Source organism: Miscanthus floridulus, chromosome 6 (genome assembly GCF_019320115.1).
Source record: "Miscanthus floridulus cultivar M001 chromosome 6, ASM1932011v1, whole genome shotgun sequence".
NCBI classification, from domain to species: domain Eukaryota; kingdom Viridiplantae; phylum Streptophyta; class Magnoliopsida; order Poales; family Poaceae; genus Miscanthus; species Miscanthus floridulus.
In genome coordinates, this window is record NC_089585.1 from 115,642,219 (window position 1) to 115,648,301 (window position 6,083).

General features: G+C 42.8%; 1 long non-coding RNA gene across 7 annotated transcripts; it reads left to right on the plus strand.

Moving 5' to 3' along the window:
- The first annotated feature begins 1,980 nt into the window (after positions 1 to 1,980).
- LOC136456684 (uncharacterized) lies at positions 1,981 to 5,771 on the plus strand. Of its 7 annotated transcripts, none has more exons than XR_010759511.1 (5): positions 1,981 to 3,234; positions 4,087 to 4,140; positions 4,235 to 4,574; positions 5,084 to 5,139; positions 5,239 to 5,771. It is a non-coding gene; the product is annotated as an uncharacterized lncRNA (long non-coding RNA). The 7 variants fall into 7 exon arrangements; XR_010759509.1 differs by having other exon boundaries at positions 1,981 to 2,348; positions 4,033 to 4,140; positions 5,239 to 5,770; XR_010759507.1 differs by having other exon boundaries at positions 1,981 to 2,348; positions 4,044 to 4,140; positions 5,239 to 5,769.
- The last annotated feature ends 312 nt before the right edge of the window (positions 5,772 to 6,083 follow it).

A 6,083-nucleotide genomic window follows, 5' to 3' on the forward strand; every position in this document is an offset into this window, starting at 1 on the left:
GCACTTTATACTTGGGATAAGCAATTATAAGGGAGGGAGTAATGCAATATGAATGACATGAGTGAATATGATGCATGCTCGTTCTGTACGTCCTCACAAACCTAAGAAAATTTAAGCTTTAGCGGAATATACGGTGGCATACATGCGTTCTCTCAATTAGCGGTAACTAGTCGATCTACACGGTGTGTTGTTAGCGTACCTGCAGAAAACTTCATTGCAGCCCAACCCAACAAGATATAATGCTAATAACACAAGTAGTGACTAAGATACTCTCCATATATACATCCCCAGATATATATACTTCGGTATCCAAACTACCCGACAAATGTACCCACAATTAAGTACCTTCATATATACATATAAGCAACATGTACATACTCCAGTAACCACAACTAGCTCTCCCCTAGATCGACGATTGGACGGTCATGCTCTCGCAACTCACACTTACCTTGGCGTAGAGGCAATTGATCCATACATTACCATTCAAGCGAATGACACCCATGCAATATCACGCCGCATGGACGACGAAATAGAAATAATCAATTTCCCCCAAGTTAGTAATTATATATAAGCCACCTAGAAGTCCTTAAGTGGGCTACAAGGGATGTGATCACCAGTACACCATAAAAATTTTGATTTTTGAAAACGTATGTATAACTATAAGTTGGAAAACCGTTTTCACAACAAAAACTTTTGTTTTAAATAGCCGTAAGACATGTTTAATGTTGAATCTAGCTCTGATGCCAGCTGTCACAGACAGAACCGACCAATTTATAAGAGCACAAGTACAAAAACAATTGCCGAAACGATCAAATTCTCGAACTTGAGCCCATATAAACCCGGTAGTCTTATGGACTGGGCCACCCCTGAGGGCGCAGCCCAGGTAGTCTGTCGTGGGTATCCGGGGTCGTACCCCCAACACCATTCTTCAAAATCCAAGAGCTTTACGGTGAAGAGTAGCCACAACAATGGAGAAAGGAAGGGAAACGCGCGCCTCTGTGCTCGGGATGGGAGAGAGGAGCCGAGGAGGGAGGAGAGGACGGCGACATCATGTTTGTACTAGGCAGTTTATCACCGTCGGTTCTTGGCTAGAACCAACAGTGATAGCACCGCTCCACTGTCGGTTCTAGGCTAGAACCGACAGTGATATATGACTATGCACTCACTGCTGGTTTCAATTACAAACTGACAGTGACGTAGGCTTTCACTGCCTGTTTTCGCTAACCCTAATTATTTTGTTATTTTTAAGCTCATAATCAGCAGTGAAGGTTTATCACTGTCGGTTCATCAAAATCCGGTAGCGATGGTGCCGACGGTGATGTTCAATTCTGCACAGTGAGCCTTTGAGTTAACTAGATCATCTATTGTTGATTATACCTGTGTAGCACAAGCACAGCGACGGCACAGAGGTCTGCTTTACGGCGTCAAGCTTGGAAGGCTACCTACGTATTTTGAAGAATGGATAAGGGATTGTCACGTTTAGCAGAAAATTAAACTAGATCATACATGTCAACTCTTGTCACAAGATTATTAATGACCCGGTCATTTGTAGCGCTGTCAAAGATTGCTCTTGGCAACAAACCTTCGTCACAAGCCAGACATGAGACATGGGCTAGCCAGTAGACTAGTAGTAATAGGATTGGACTCCATGCTTCGGCGTCATGTGTTGGAGGAAACAAAAGGCAAAAGAAATGCAACGCACTAGAAACATATGCACCGGATCATTTACTTAACCATATTTAATGATTAGGGCAGTCCCGATGCCTAAAACTATGCACGGTTTCCACGGATCATTTACTTAACCATATTTAATGATTAGGGCAGTCCCGATGCCTAAAACTATGCACGGTTTCCACGGTGAATGCATAAAAAAAAAATCATCTATAGAAACTATCATGTATAATGGTGATTTCTTTAAACAATAAATGCCAGCCTTTTTACTCTAAAAAAAGCCAGCCTTTTTCTCTCTCCCTTATCTCTTGTATCCTCCGAGCTCTCTCTCCTCCCGTGACCTCTACCAACCAAAAGCACCAGAGACGCGCAGCACGTGTACGCGAGCGCACGCCGCGGCGCCAGCAGACGAGCGAGGTGGCTGCTCTGGCAGCGCACGAGGCGGCGCGGATGAGCGAGCACGGCGGCTCCGGCGGGCGAGCGCACGCGGCGGCGCGGACGAGCAAGCGGCTCCGGCCAGCGCACGTGGCCGCGCGGCGCTAGCAGACGAGCAAGATGGCTACTCCGGTGGGCGAGCGTGGCGGCGGCGCGGACGAGCGAGCACGGCTGCTCCGGCGGGCGAACGCGGCGGCTCGGACGAGCAAGCACAGCGGCTCCGGCGAGCGCACGCGGCTCAGGTGAGCATCCACGACGAACACTCACTGTCCTATGGCAGGCCCCACGTTGGTAGAAATCATTGGTTCCCTCCCAATGCTGAAATGGTCGTTTCTTGTTGCCTCGGTTCAAGAGTAGAGGTGGTTTCCCAGTGAGGAAACGGTTTCAACAATTTGTCTTCTCTTTCTTCGTTAATTAAGCTGCCACGTCAGCATTTTACCGAGCTGGTGTGTCATTTAATTGAGATAGAAATCATCATTAAAGACACTCTCAATATTAGAAATCATCGTAGTTTCTATGGTTATTAATTGTACTGTCAGTCAAACATTTTGTTGATGTGGCAATTTAGTTATTAAAGAGAGAGCAAAAATTATAAAAATCGGATTTAAATTAGAAACATGTGTACACGAGAACCAAGACATAAAGAAATATAATTGATAGAGAATAAAAAGAGAATGTATATGATAGGATAAAAAATATTTTATAAAAATTATTTATTAGGATCATGGTTTTTATATGCTATAAAAATTAATAGATATGGACCGCCCTAATATCCTATTGGGACTGTGGTTCAATGGATCCGCACTTCCCGCGGTCGTGCGCCCTCCCTCCGCCCCGAGCCCCCCCCCCCCACGCGCTCGCACCAACAGCGGCGACGGTTCGATTCCTCCGTTCGTCCGTTGTCCTTTTTGCCGGAAAAAAATGAAACACCGTCACCTACCCTAACCTCCCCCTCCCCGTCTCGCGACTCCAAGAATGGCCAACGCACGCCGCAGACCGTCGCCCGCCGCCTGTGCAGACGCGACGAAGGAGGATCACGACGCGACGGAGGATCAGGACATGGCGCAGCTCGTGCTCAACCTCTGCATCCCGGAGCTCTGGGAGAAGGCTCTCCTCTTCCTCTCCAAGGTGAATGATCCCTGGTCCTCTCGCACGCCGACTCCTCCTCTCCCTCACGCGACAATGACTCCTCTCCCCCACGCGACGATGACTCCTCTCCCCCACGCGACGATGAGCCGGCGGCCACCAGGTCGCGCGCGGCTAGGACAACAGCCCCGCTGCCGGCGGCGGCTAGGGTTAGGGTTTCGGGCAACAGTGAGCTAGCATCTCTTATTTTTCTCCTATTGTTTTTATTCTGTCATTTGCTTACATTAATTAATTTCTGGGTAGTAGTATCTTGTGCAAATACAATTGACCTATTTTCCTGGTGGTATAAAGTAACTAGCAGAGTGTATTCATATATTTAAGCAATTACGCTTCCTTTCTTCTCAAAGTATTTGAGACATTGATGTGATTCTAGGACCAGTGATTCAGACCATAAAAAAAAGATACTCTGTAGATATAACTTGCTGGTGACCTGGTGTAGCTGCAAATAAACATGTACATTGTCTTTAGTTTCAACTTTCAATCAATTGCACAACTGAATCGCCTTTCAGAAGCATAGTGAGTATGTTGGTGACATAGTGAAACCTTTTTTTTTTGTAACTAGGATTCAGTTTTACATTAGATCCGCCCAAATTCTGGTGGTACGCAATTTTTCCTTGCATCCTTTTGCCTCGTTATTGCCTCATTAGAGGGGATCTAAAAAACTGATGGAATAGTTGAACTTGGGTGTGCTTCAGCTTAGGTACAGTGATGAACACATACAGTTTGGTTATCCTGTGCTTTTGGATCTTGCATCTTTTTAACCACAGTGCTTACTAACAGTTTCCTAATAGAGTAGTTACTAAATCTAAAAGGACTCATCACTTCAATCTGAAGGCATTTTCAACCTGAAGAACACAGCCAAATGGGATGCTTGGAAGGTTATTATAGGTTTGTTCAGATTTATTCTGGATGTGCTATTTTCCCCTCTGACGAAACTTCGAATTGACGCTTATACATCGTTGCAACTTTTGCACCTGAACAGGGAAATCCAAGGAGGATGCGACAACTGATTACATCACCAAATGTACTTCATGTGTAAAATTGTTTGGAGCAATTAAGTAGCATACAGGTAGCTTGCAGCACTATGACTGTCATCATATTTTTAGTGTCTTGCATATTATCTGCCTGTGAGATCAATGAAGTTGGTCTCGTAGCTTGCACCACCATGACTATTTCATCATATTTTTACTATCTTGCATATTATCTGCCTTTGAGATCAATGAAGTGGGTCCGGCTAAGAAGAATGTTGTCTCGTGGCTTCTTAATGAAACTTTTCAAGGCATTTTGGATTTCATAGTTTTTTCAGTCAGCCCCTACTGAAGGTAACAGATACTCCTCTGTCCTTTGTTTTGATCTTCTCGATCTACTTTGCCAAATTTCAGATCATTTGAAGTCAGTGCAATGTTGAACTTTTGTTTATCTAAGAGATGTCAAACACTAAGAGCAAGGATGAATTTTTTCCATGTATCGTTCTTTCCAGTTTTGGGCTAAAATGGGATGAAATTGTGTCTTAAAGGTAACAAAAGTGTAACCTTACTGTTTGTAATGGTTTTGGCTTGAAAATAACTACAAATAATGATGCACCGGACAAGAAATTTCGGAACCTTGAAACCTCTTTTTTGCCTTGACAGTGATAAATTAAAATTTTGAGACACTGAAATGGCCAGATGGTGCCTTTCTTATTCGTTGATTTAACAGCTCCAATTTTGAAGCATCTTGTATTGTTTCCTTTTTTTTAGACAAAAGGTCTCCCCTGCTTTTATATTTCAAAAAGCAAATAACGGTTTTGTATTGTTTCCTTTCTTTCAACCAAACTATGTACCTAATTCAGGTTGGCTCCTTGGTCGTTTGGAACCATTTTCAGGATACCTTGGTCAATAATGTTTGGTGAGCTTTCTGCATATTCAGGAAAAAATTATTACTTTGGTTGCCTTTCACAACTTCGCTTTGCTTATATATCAACATCTTTTTTTTTGGAAAAAAAAGTTTTAGACTCCACTTCAAGCCTCCGAGGTAATGGAGCGCTGCTGATGACAAGGGGTGGTGGGAGTGGATCCAGCAATGGAGCGCTGCTGATGACGAGCTACTGAATTGAGCAAAGGAAGGATCAACAATGCCTTGAAGGATGTGTGGAGGAAGGGAAAATGATGACTCTACAATCAAGATGTAACGATAGTACATTTTCCCACCTGTTCAGTTCATTAGCATGCCCGTTTTTCTCCTTGTCCTGGAGTTAGCATGCGTTGGCATTGAAGGCTCTGTTTCTAAAATAGTGTCATACACAATTAATTTTTAATTCTGCTAGGATCTGAGATGCACGACATGAAGGCTCTGTTTCTGAATAGTGTGATACTACTTTATAAAAAGAAATATATACCACCATTAAAAAAGTAGTATGATACTCCTGCTACTTCAATTGTCATTTGATTTCTAGAACCAAATAGCATCTGATGTTGTATTCTCTTGGATCAACTTAAGTCCTCCTATACTTCTGTTAGATAGATGGTAGGTAAGTTCTTGGGATATTATATTTCTTTAAGCCTGTGTTGATCTTCACATGCAATATCCTTGCTGCCCAGATATCTGCGAGAATTGTAACAAAGTGTTTTTGACAAATGAAAATGCTCCGTTATAGATGTAACCACTAATGTTGGAAAATGTTATTGTTCATATTTTGATCAGGTGAGATGGACTTCCTTTTTACTTTTTCTTTTTACGTGAATCATAAATATATCTCATTTAATTTTCTGTGAATCATAAATATATCTCAGTGATGCTTAATAACTTGGCATATATGACTTTTGGTTATTTGATTTGTATAATTATATGTT